The sequence below is a fragment of the Mus pahari genome, chromosome 4, assembly GCF_900095145.1.
Source record: "Mus pahari chromosome 4, PAHARI_EIJ_v1.1, whole genome shotgun sequence".
Taxonomy (NCBI): Eukaryota; Metazoa; Chordata; class Mammalia; order Rodentia; family Muridae; genus Mus; species Mus pahari.
In genome coordinates, this window is record NC_034593.1 from 52021698 (window position 1) to 52034864 (window position 13167).

At 40.3% G+C, this 13167-nt stretch overlaps 1 protein-coding gene and 1 pseudogene across 10 annotated transcripts in view; both read left to right on the plus strand.

Annotated features, from left to right (window-relative positions):
- The window catches only part of Med12l (mediator complex subunit 12L), a 299671-nt gene that overhangs the window by 156355 nt on the left and 130149 nt on the right, over positions 1-13167 (plus strand). The gene's annotated exons all lie outside the window — the stretch shown is intronic.
- On the plus strand, positions 181-2303 carry LOC110319873 (annotated as a pseudogene).

The following is a 13167-nucleotide window of genomic DNA, read 5'->3' on the forward strand; positions in this document are numbered from 1 at the left end:
TGTGTGTGTGTGTGTGTGTGTGTGTGTGTGTGTGTGTGTGTGTGTGTGTGTATGAGAGACACCAGATGCTATAATGAACTTCAAGAATTAATCACGAAACAAAAATCATAATGTGGCTGCGACTGACGGAGGCCGACGTTTTCCAAGCACTGCTCGCCAGTGAGCCCGTCTACAGCCACCATGTCCAGCAGGAACAACAACAAGCTGCCCAGCAACCTGCCGCAGTTACAGAACCTGATCAAGCGGGACCCGCCAGCCTACGTGGAGGAGTTCCTTCAGCAATATAATCACTATAAATCCAATATGGAGATTTTCAAGTTACAACCAAATAAACCCAGCAAAGAACTGGCAGAGCTGGTGATGTTCCTGGCACAGATTGGCCACTGCTACCCCCTGAGCATCTCAGTGACTTCCCGCAGGAGCTGAAGGACCTGCTCTCCTACAACCACACTGTCTTAGACCCAGATCTCCGCATGACATTTTGCAAAGCCTTGATCTTACTGAGAAACAAGAATCTCATCAATTCAATCCGTCAAGTTTGCTAGAGCTCTTCTTTGAGCTTCTGTGCTGCCACGACAAGCTCCTGCGGAAGACTCTGTACACACACATTGTGACTGACATCAAGAACATCAACGCCAAACACAAGAACAACAAAGTGAATGTGGTGCTGCAGAACTTCATGTACACCATGTTGAGAGACAGCAATGCAACTGCAGCCAAGATGTCTTTGGATGTGATGATTGAACTCTACAGAAGGAACATCTGGAATGATGCCAAAACTGTCAGTGTTATCACAACTGCGTGTTTCTCCAAGGTCACCATGATATTAGTTGCTGCTTTGACATTCTTCCTCGGGAAAGATGAGGAAGAGAAGCAGGACAGTGACTCGGAATCCGAGGACGACGGGCCCACAGCGAGAGACCTGCTGGTGCAGTATGCCACGGGAAAGAAGGGCTCCAAAAACAAGAAGAAGCTGGAGAAGGCGATGAAAGTGCTGAAGAAACAAAAGAAGAAGAAGAAACCAGAAGTGTTTAACTTTTCAGCTATTCACTTGATTCATGATTCCCAAGACTTCGCAGAGAGGCTTCTGAAGCAGCTGGAGAGCTGTAAGGAGAGGTTTGAGGTGAAGATGATGTTCATGAACCTCATCTCCAGACTGGTGGGGATTCACGAGCTTTTCCTCTTCAACTTCTAACCTTTTGTGCAAAGGTTTCTGCAGCCCCACCAGAGAGAAGTCACCAAGATCCTTCTGTTCGCCGCACAAGCCTCTCATCACCTGGTGCCCCCAGAGATTATTCAGTCATTACTTGTGATGGTGGCCAACAATTTTGTCACTGACAAGAACTCTGGGGAAGTCATGACCGTAGGAATCAATGCTATAAAAGAGATCACAGCTCGATGTCCTCTGGCCATGACTGAAGAGCTTCTTCAGGACCTGGCTCAGTATAAGACACACAAAGATAAGAATGTAATGATGTCTGCCAGAACTTTGATCCATCTCTTCCGGACACTGAACCCTCAGATGTTGCAGAAGAAGTTTCAGGGTAAACCCACTGAAGCCTCCATCGAAGCAAGAATACAAGAATATGGAGAATTAGATGCTAAAGATTACATCCCGGGAGCAGAGGTTCTAGAGCTTGAGAAGGAAGAGAATACAGGAGATGATGAAGATGGATGGGAAAGCGCCAGCCTCAGTGAGGAGGAGGAGGAGGATGGCGAGTGGGTTGATGTGCACCACTCTTCTGATGAGGAACAGCAAGCAATTGCCACGAAGCTGGACAGCATGCCTGTGGAGGAGCGGAAAGCCAAGGCCGCAGCCATCAGCACCAGTCGAGTTTTAACTCAGGATGACTTCCAGAAAATCCACCTGGCCCAGATGAAGAAGGAAATGGATGCTGCCCCGGGGAAAGCCCAGAAAAGGAAATACTTGGAAATTGACAGTGACGAGGAGTCCAGGGGTGAATTGCTGTCTCTTTGGGACATTGAACGCCTTCATAAAAAGCCCAAGTCTGACAAGGAGACGAGACTAGCAACTGCAATGGCTGGAAGGACAGACCGAAAGGAGTTTGTGAGGAAGAAAACCAAAATAAACCCATTTTCCAGTTCCACAAATAAAGAGAAGAAAAATCAGAAGAACTTTATGATGATGCGGTATAGCCAGAATGTCCGGTCAAAAACAGCACGCTCCTTCCGGGAGAAGCAGCTAGCACTACGAGATGCACTTCTGAAGAAGAGGAAAAGAATGAAGTAGCTTATCAGCAAGTTATCCATTTCCTGCCCCATGCTATGTGTATCAGCATGCCTAAAATTAGTGCACATTTGCTTACATTAAAAAGTCGAAGAACAAAAAAAAAATCATAATGTGGAGTGGACTAATTAAATTAGTGGAAATTTTCAAAGGGATGAAATACAAAGAGCCAATAAATAATTGAAGAAATGATCAATATCCATAGACTACATAGAAATGCAAGTTTAAAGTACTTTGAGATTCCATCTACCCCCAGTCAGCATGAATGTCATGAAGAAAACCAAAGACAAGTTGACCAGTTCAGGTGACAGTGTGGGAAATGAGCCCTTCTCCACTGCTGCTGGAAGTAGGATCCATTGCAGAGACTGTGAAAGTCAGTGTGGAGGGTCTTCCAAAGAAAACTGAAATAGGCTACAAGTCTCTGGTCTTCATTGGCTTTTGTTTTGTGTCTTTTCCTGGGAAGACACGATTGAATGTTTAGTTACCCCAGATAAGCACCAATGACAGAAAGAAGGAATGAGTCACCCTGAGTCTAGCTAAGAGGACAGTGAGTTTATTGGGGTAACTTAAAGGACTAAGGATCAAGGATTACTGGAGACACCTGAGTGACACCCAGGCCTCTGAATCAGTGTAAAACCACCTAGTGTGAAAACTGCATCCCGGCTGTTCTGACATGCTGGAGGGCAGCTGCAGCTCTGTGGGCCAGGGGCTCTTTCTCACCAGTTGCTGTTATAAAACCTTGGTGAAGAACCTTGAGAATTTTTAAAGTTTCAGAAGCTTTCAGAGACTGGCAAAGCTTTTTTCGTTAAATCATAAAATATATTTAAATAATATGATTGTAGACAGAGTGAGTCATAGGCGAAGAAAGCAGATGGAACCAATAAGAAACAACTGTAAAGATGGTTAATTAGAACATGACTTTATTTATAAATAATACATGTTTATAATTATACATGGCTTAAATGCTCCAATTAGAAGTTAGATTTTCATAGTGACTTTATAAATATATGATGTAATATAAATATTAACTGTACTCCCAGGGAACACATTTTACATTGGTAGATACAAATGAGTTAAAAGATAAATGATCATTATAAAATATTTTTAACTGAGGGTGAAGGCAAATATTTGAATCAAATAAACATTGTATTGAAATGTGTTGGTTAGAGCTAAAACAGGGACTAGAAGGATGTTTCTGATACTGTACATAGATAAGGAAAAGAAACGTTCAACACTAATCATGTTTGTATTCACCATAAGGAAGAAAAAAAACCACATTAGTGTGGGGAAAAAGTATCAGATCAATGAAATTGCAAATGGGACCCAAAGTTGACTCTGTAAACAAAAATAGAGCCAAACCTGGTTCCTGGAAGCCAATAGCAAAATTAGTCAACAACTAAGCAGATATATTAAAGAGAAGGAGAGAGGAAAAGAGTTAAAGGAGGCAGCGAGGGAAAGAAACAAAGTGAGGATGGATAGATTAAAAGTGAGAGGTGGTATTGTCTCAAGTTAACTGATACAGGAAGACTCAGCCACTATGGGTGGCATAATTCCCTAGGCAGGAGGCCTTGAGCTGTATGAGACTGGAGAAGAGGGTCTGAGCAAAATCACAAGAACCAAAAAGCACACATGCAATTATTTGTCTCTTTGACTATGGAAGTGATGTAAACAGCTATCTCAAGTTCCTGAACTGACTTTCTTTCAATGCTACTCTGTAACCTGGAATTATAAGCCAAATAAAACTCTCTCCACAACTGTACTATTGCCTTTTGAAGGGTCTTTTATCACTGCAACAGAAATGAAACTAGAGCTTAGGCATATCTAAAAAAAAATTACATTTATTCCATGGTAAGACTTAGACTCTGTAAATTATTATTCTGATTGCTCTTGTAATGTTTTTAATCCCAAATCAAAACACAAATATAGTAAAGGACATAAACCAGGCATCAAGCTCATTGAATTATTGTAAGACAGCCTTAAGCTATTAGTCCATTCATAAAGTAAGTTTGCCAGGCAATTTACAAGTCTCTTAATGACTCTCAACTCACCTTCAGACTGCTGCCTCTCTGTCCTATTTATATTTTTTTGATATTCCTGGGAAGCCTGCTCTCTTCTGAAGGGAAACCTAGGAAGAGGAATTGGAATAAATTTGGGAGAGAGGGAGGGTGAAGGGAGTGAGAGGGGTGGAGGGAGGGGAAACTGAAGAAGGGATATAATGTAAGAGAGAAGAATAAATATTTCTGAATTGAAATTTGTTTTTATTTCTTTTTGAGATTACAATTTAATAACATAATTTCTCCTTTACTTTCCCTTCCTTGAAACCAACCTTCATAATGTTACAACCCTTTACTACAGTTTCTGTTTAATAAAAGATTTGCAAGAAAAGTAAATTCATGACAGCACTCACTATTGATCATAATCAAAACTATCTGGAGAATTCCCCGAGAGGAGGCTTAAGAAACAGTTAAACATGACTTTCTTGAGCTCCTTTCTGTGTATTGTACTGCACTGGGTTTGCTCCCATAATGGCATGTGTTCCCATAATCACATGACATTTATCTATGGGAGAGTTGTTTCAGGAAACTTATGGAGCGGATGCCATCCATATTTTAGCAAATACCTATAGTCATGAATATGCTAGTAGTAACTGAAAAGATATCCTCATGTTTCCTTCCTATTGCTACTACTTCATGCTTTAATTCACTCTTCCTTTTCCATATTGTTACATGTATATAAATATATAAATATATCCTGATGAGCCCAGTTAGTGTTCATATGTATTGTGTTGATTACTAGGAGGGTCATCCCTGGAGAAGACGAATTATTCCTCTTCCAGCAGTCATTAACTGCTTGTGGTTCTTAATCTGGGAGTGAGACTCTTGTCTTTCCCATTAGCGTGACAGCTGGTGGTGTCATTTTCTGGGTTGTAAAGTTGAGCTAGCCATACTGCTGTGATTTCGTGGGTGCGGTTCTTCCACCCTGTACAGAAGATACAGCCGTGAAGCAGACATCCTTATCTTCTGGCTCTTACAATCTTTCTACTCTTAAGCAATGTTTGCTAAGCTCCAGCTATGGCAGGTGTCTCAGCTGGGGTTGGGCAGGCCACAGTCAGTCGTCATCTGCATTTTGGGCAGTTATTAATTTCCATCATCTGTCTCCATCTGCTGCATAAGAAGCTACTCCCTCCCTTAACTTCCCTCCTCCTTTTCCTCCTTGTCTTCCTCTTTCTTTTTTTCTCAAAAAGAGATAGTTTATTTTGGAGCCATTTTGAGTGGCTATCACCCAGGAGCACAGATTTAGGTTACCCATATTCTCATTTCCACGTGGAAGAAGTTTCACTAGGTTTTCATAGTTTTACAAAACAGAGAAAGTCATAATTCAAAGCAAGTCTAGAATATATTGTTGGGTACATCAGAGAGATGGGTACATAGAGGAGGGGAAAACATTTTTATAGAATCAAGATGCTTTTTTATGGCATCCTTAGGTTTTGGATTAGGAGAAGCTAGTTGCTTGCTAATCTAGTAGATTCTACAAGAGTTTATTTATTGTCACAAGATGTTAATACCATACAGGGTGTCAAGGAATTGCTGTTTCAGAAGTCCAAAACTTAGCCCAAGGTAAGGTAACTAGCCTTAGAATCCACAACATTCCAATCTCTTCATAATATGAAAATTTAGTACCAGTTAAGTCTCTGCAGACAGGACTTTTGCTTCACAGACAGGTGACGCTCCCCCCCCCCCCCAGTTTTTGTTTACAGTTCCTCCTACTGGCCAAGTATCACAGTTTTGTGCATATGAGGGCCAAATATTATTTACTAAATATTATAAGGTCCCTTGTGCTTAGGAAGTTCATTCCTAGGGTCTGATGCAGAGGAGGCTGAGTAGAGGAGAGAGGAATAGCTGGTAAAGGCTATTAAGTAAGTCCTGGGTCATGATCTGGGTCAGAATCAGTTTCTATCCCCTCTGTATTTAATGTAACACTTACATGTGAAATAGATTAACATATGTAAAGTTAAGTCATCAAGAATGCAGTTTGGCATGATGGAGTGAAGATTATGAATGAAAAAAAAACCCTCTAACCAAATTTTATATATGTCTAATAAGATGGAAATTTACATATTTTAAATAATATTGAATATATAGCTCCCCCTGTATTTACAGTTATTTGTATTCCATTGGCTATCTTATATCTATATGGTTATAAATGAAAATTTTGAAGGAATAAACTATAGTATTGTCTCTTGATTATTAAAATACAAATGCTTAATTATTTACTCCTGGCTAATTATGATAGAACGTTTTAGATATAAATTAAATTGAGAAACATCAGTATTTAAAGTTATAAAACATCATGAGTGTTGTTGTTTTTTTTATTAGATATAGATGTCTTTTGTATCATTTCACTGCCTCCTAGGAGGGAGTTAGAAGTACTGGGTCACAGTCCTGGTCTTTAAATCAGAATGGAGTCTTTGATGTGATGACTTTTTCTATAAGAAGCTTCCTGGTGAGGTGTGAGAGCTGCACTTTGCTGTGGATGCAAAGATGCATATTTAGAATATCATGTATAGTCTCTTCTAATGGGGTACAGGGTTTCAGATTTCACATTGAGGTGTTTGGTCCATTTGGAGCCAACATTTTGTGCAGGGTATAGTGTGCTAATACCATGTTGTTTTTACCTACTCTATCTCTGCAGTATACTTTAAAATCTGGAGTGGTGATCTCTCCAACATCATTCATTTGCTCAGGACTGCTTTGGATTTCAGGTTCTTCTGTGGTTTCATAGGACTTTAGCATTTTCTTTCTTTCTTTTCCCTGTGAAGAGTGTTTGTAGGAACTCTGATTGGAATTGCATTGTGCTTGTAAATTGCTTTTAGGAGAATGATCCTTGTTGTTTTGCTGTTTGTGTTCTTGGTTATATTTCATGTTTCAGTAATTATTATATCATTTGTTTTCTTTCTATAGTCTTTTCTCAACATTTACCCTAATTTTCAGTCAGAAGAATCCTTTCCAGTATTGTTTGTAAGGCTCATTTGGAGGACATGGATACATACACACACATTTTATATATATGTTATAGAAAGTTCTTTCATCTTCAATTATGGCAGTAAGTTTTGCTGGATATAGTAGTCTTTGTTGGCATCCATGGTTTTTAGGACTTGTAGTACATTGCTCTAGGCTATTCTAGTTTTCAAAGTTTCCTTTGAGAAATTGGTTATTATTTTGATGGGGTTTCTTTATATGTGACTTGTGATTTTTCTCTTGTGGTTTTCCAAACTCTTTCTTTGTTCTGTATGTATTGTGTTTTAACTGTAACAGCCTGTAAGGATCTCCTTTGCTAGTTCCAATTGGTGTTCTGTATGCTGCTTACATCTCTGTGGGTTTGTCTTTACTGGATTTTGGAAAGCACTCCTCTATGATCTTGTTGAATATCTAGTCTATCCCATTGTCTTGGGTTTCTTCATTGATACCTATAATCAGATATTGGGTCTTTTCATGTGATCTCCCAATTTATGCACATTCCTATTGTGTATTTTAATTTTTTCATATTTTTGTTTGTGTGGTTTAATTGTATTTTATCTTTAGTTTCCAATACTCTTTCTTTTATTTGATCCATTCTGTTTGCATGGTTTTCCTATAAATTTCTAGTTTTTTGAGTTTTCCATTTCATCTTGCATTCTCTTTAACATTTATCTTTGGTGCATTCAGTTTTCAAATACTTGATATAATCTGCTGTAGGTCCACCCATTTATCTGAAATTTTTATTTGTCCTTATTGCTGAGTATTATCTCACTGTCCATTCTTCCTTTGAAGGATTCTTAGATTGCCTCAGTCTCCTAGTTGTGAGTAGAGCAACAATACACACACTGAGTGTATTTGTGGAACAGGATACCAAGTCCTGCGGACGTAGGCCAAGGAGGCTTTAGGTTTTTTTTTTTTTTTTTTTTTTTTNTTGTTGTTGTTGTTGTTGTTGTTTGGTTGGTTGTTGGTTTTGTTTTGTTTTAAGATTCTCCACATGGATTCCGAGTGGCTGCACCAGTGGGCATTCCCTCAGCAGTAGATAAGGGTTCTTCTTTCCCTATGACTGTACCAGCCTTTATTGTTCAGTGTTTAGTTGGTTTTATCCATCTGACTGGAGGGAGATGAAATTCTGAAGTTTTTAAATTTGCATTTCCCTAATAGCTAAGGATAAAAAACCTTCCCCCCCCCCCGTTTTCATTTTTTTTTTTCTATTGAGAATTCCCTGTTTGGACCCCAGCTCATTTAGGTTATTGACTTGAGGAAGGGTTTGAGAGAGGGTTGTTGGAAAGGGTTAGAGGTAGGAAGGGAAGGAGGGAACATGATATAATTCTATTTTAATTAACACATATTAAATAAACAGTATATAAACTGAAACAAAGGGCATGGTCCCTTTCTTTGAGACGCTCATTATCAAAAAGGAAAAAAAGTTAAAATAATGAGTATTTTTTATTTATAATATTTTGAATTATGCTGACCAGTTTTAGTTCCCTGAGCATCTTCCCATTTCCTTTTGTGGAATTGTGACATTCAAGTTCACTCCTGTTTATTTTTTTCTCAAAACTTCCAGCCCCTCAGTCCACCCTGCTAATGACTCATCCAACAGGACAGGCTCACAGTTGTACTGTTTCCAGGCAGTAGATCTGCCTTGTTAGTAATAAGGCTGGTTATATATAAATATCCCTTGTGTATTTATACTACAAACAGAGGGCTTCTAACACATGGAATCTCAAAATATGTCTATTATTGTTTCCAGTCAGTTCTTATCTGGCCTGTCATCAACTGCTCATAACAACTTTCCTTTTAACATTCTGAGTCTATAAATGTTCCATCTTGTTCTTTACTCAAAAGTCCAATTATCTGTGATCATTTGGTGTGTGTGTGTGTGTGTGTGTGTGTGTGTGTGTGTGAAAGCAGGGTTCAGCAGTGCTTGTGACCAAGCCCAAGTCTTCCTGAAAAGCTAAGCATTGGTTCATTAATAAGCTTCATCACCATCCCTGTTTGTGTTTCGTGTGTGTGTGTGTGTGTGTGTGTGTGTGTGTGCGCGTGTGCGTGTTTTCACATGGCCGGATATGTGGCTCATGGCATCCAAGTCTGAGCTCGGTGTTCAGTATCTTCTTCAATTCGCCTTCACTTTAATTTTTCAGCGTAGAAATCACAGATTGACTAGACTAGCTGCCCAGGGAGGCCCAGGGATGCTCTTGGCACTGCTTCCCCTGAGGTGGTGCACTGTTGGGCCTGCCATTTTATATGTGTCCTGGCATCTGAACTGAGCTGCTCCCGCTTGCAGAGAAAGCACATTACCAGTTGAGCCACATCCCCAGCCTCTTCAGTATCATCGCTAATGCTATATAATTTATAAACCTCCAACCTCCTTTTCAAGTGTGGAAACAGTTTCGTTGTTACTGTCCTGCTGCTGCCAGTCTCTGCAGTGAATTGAGATGGACCTTGCCCCAACTGCATGTACTGTTTTGTACACTGGTTTTTATGAGTGTTCTAGACCTTAGTCTTTCTCTTAGCTTTTTGGTATTTCATAATGTGTTTCATTGTCTCTGCCAGTGAACATTTATATAAGTATGCATGTTCCAGTGATGTAATTTTAACCACATAGTATCCATTTATTGAATCGTGTAATGTTTTATAAAGTGTGTGTGTGTGTGTGTGTGTGTGTGTGTGTGTGTGTATCACCACATGTGTCTGGAGGTCAGGCAACTTTTATGAGTTGGTTCTCTGCTGCCACCTTGTGGGATGGGGGGTTGCGTTTAGGTGGTCGAGCCTGAACATACACACCCTTACTCTCTTAGCCATCTTACTGGCCCAAATTATGTACATTTTCTAAAAGTTCTTTTAAGAAAGACTTTGTTGGCATGTGGCTTATGGTAGTGCATGCGTGTAGCTACTTGGTTTTGCATAGATAGGGGTCCACCAGGCATTGAGAAACACACAGAGTTAAGGATACAGAAGCTTAGGGACAAGGCCCAGTATAAACTCTGGTAGCCCCAGGAAGCAGTGTTTGAACATTGACCCTAGAGTGTGCTTATGGAAAGATAGCTGTTGTTTGTGGAGTCCTGACTGGAGGCATGGAATTGAAAGACCTATGAGTACCCTGTGGTATAGACATGGGGTCCTAAATGTCTTGCTGTGTGTGGTCTTCGTGATTCTATATGCTGTGGCATTTTAAGTATGTCTGCTAAAGTAATTTGAAATGTGCTTCTAAAAAGTCTAACCTTGCTGTGACACATGGCATGCAGAGCATGGCTGTGCTTCCTGGTGTGACGCACTAAATCCTGCTGGAAACCGTTAGCTTGGAGTAATGAAGAATGAGGGCATTCTTCAATCTCTGCCACATGATAGACGTCTCGTGTTGCCAAACGATACCTCTGCTAAAGACGGACAGCCTTAGGGATTCGCTGTCATTTTGTCTCTTCATCTGAGCAGATGGAGGAGCAATTGTCTAATGTAATGCCACCACCTTCTGGCAGGCTGAAAGAGATCAGTTTATCGCATGGTTCCTATGTGGGGCATTTGCATGGTAATGCACATCGCACAGAGCCTCACTTGGATGTGGGTACTGATGAAGCACAGTTGCTACTTGAATGTCAGCTAGATGCCACTCCAGCAGGATCTTGGTGTTCCTGGAATCTGACCAAGTTCAAGCCTTGATGTTGGCAAAAGTTCAAAGTTGAGAACCTTAATTGTAACAGACCAGACATGCACATGTGTTTCATCTTTGTGCATCCTTTTGGAAAAAGATGTCAAGAAATAAGAAGCAGGTGTTCTGTGTTTTAACTTAAGTCAGAAGCATCACTTTTCTCTTTATCTGCTTAGATTCCCAAGAAGAAGCTCAACTGTTGCCATATTTGGAAGTGTTTGGATACATCCAAGGGGACCTCTGTTTTGGAATCATTCTTAGCTACGAAGGGCAGTGAAATGTTCTTGATGGCTTGTCTAATTTGATATCCTCAGTGTCCAGTACTACAGGAAGTACTGCTTAGTGAATGTACTAGGAACCTATTGTGGGAAGAGGGACTGGTCTACTGAGTGCTCTGTTCTGTAACTGAAGGGAAGCGCAGGCAGGCATAGGATTAGTCTGCAGACAGTGAGGGTCATCCTCCTCCGGTGTTAGATCATCTCTTTGCTCCTGTCTCTGCCCTTCAGAGCCTGCTTTGTAGGGATCTGAAGCCAGATATGCTTAGCAGTTCACACTGCTACCGACTGGGGAGGGCAATGCAACCCTTGGTGATAGTTTATTTATTAGGACTCTCACTGCTAATCTTTTTGGTAGGTGGGTTGAAACAAGTTTGGAAAGTAAGCTTTGAAAAGTCATAGAGAGTCCCCAGTTGGGATGAAACTGAAGAAATTATGTAGGAGATAAACTCAGAGTTGTCCAGGAAAATAAAGGCTGCTCGTCATGCTGTGACGATGTGTGGGAGGAGCAGGACTCAGCAAGTTTGTGGTGTGGAGACTTCAGGAAGTTGCCTGAGGGTTAACTGCAAGTTAGAGGAAGTGCTTCAGTGATCACAAGCCAGGGTGTGTGCTTTCTTAAACTGTTTAGAAGCCCTTTTCTTTCTCCTCAGCAAACTGATATGGGCAGAGCACATAATTCTAGATTCTGTGTGTGGGTTTCTGCAATTAAGACTGTACATGTTACTCATTTCTTTAGTTACCTTCTTTGTAGTTTGGGGTACTTTTTGTCATTTGAGATGGTTCCATAGAGTCCAGGCTGGCCTCCAACTTCCTGGGTAGTCAAGGGTGACCTTGAACTCACTTTGCTTCTTCCACCTCTCCTATGTCGGGATTACAAACATGTAACACCAAAACTGGCAAGTTGCTTTGTCTGGACTAGTTAGTTTAATCCGTGGGAAATAGAAACTCAAATTTCTTTCTTGGAATGAGCCACTAAAGAAACATCCTTGTTTCTGCTTTTGTGTGAGTCTCAGGGATGGTGAAACAGTGTTATCCGGTGAACAGTTGTGTTTACCCAACATCTGTCATTCAGATTGCTTCTCTAATATGTTGTCATTGAGAAATCTATATGCCCCTTCATTTGGGACTTTCCAACTATTAGATCTGTAAGCATCACTTTCGTTTATAAATTATCCAGCTTAAGGTCATTAGTTTATAGCAAGAAAAAGCTGGTTGATTTGGATAAGAATATATGGTCATAATGTATGATCTAATGGAAGGCCTGACTTTCAGTTGAGAATGAAAATTTACAGTCTATATATCATGTGACATCATAGGAGAATATGTTCAGAACCCATCTAGGACATAAAGGGAATCACAGACTGTCTTAGTCAGGGTTTCTATTCCTGCACAAATATCATGACCAAGAAGCAAGTTAGGGAGAAAAGAGTTTGTTCAGCTTACATTTCCACATTGCTGTTCATCACTAAAGGAAGACAGGACTGGAACTCAAGCAGGTCAGGAAGCAGGGCGTGATGCAGAGGCTATGGAGGGATGTTACTTAATGACTTGATTTTCCTGGCTTGCTCAGCTTGCTTTCTGATAGAACCCAAGACTACCAGCCCAGGGATGGTCCCACCCACAAGGGTCACTTCCCCATTGATCACCAGTTGAGAAAATGACTTATAGCCTGATCTCATGGAGGCATTTCCTCAAGGGAGGCTCCCTTCTCTGTGATAACTCCAGCTTGTGTTAAGTTGACATACAAAACCAGCCAGTACAATTGACCCCTTGTCAATTTGACACACAAACACATCACTATTAAGTCTCAACCCTTACTTTCTTATTCATACCCAAGATCTAAATAACTTTAAGAGTTCCACAGTCTTTACAAATTCATATTTCAATCCCTTTAAAATATGCAATCTCTTTTAAAATTCAAAGTCTTTTTACAATTCAAAGTCTCTTAACTGTGAGCTCTACTAAAATACTTTCTTC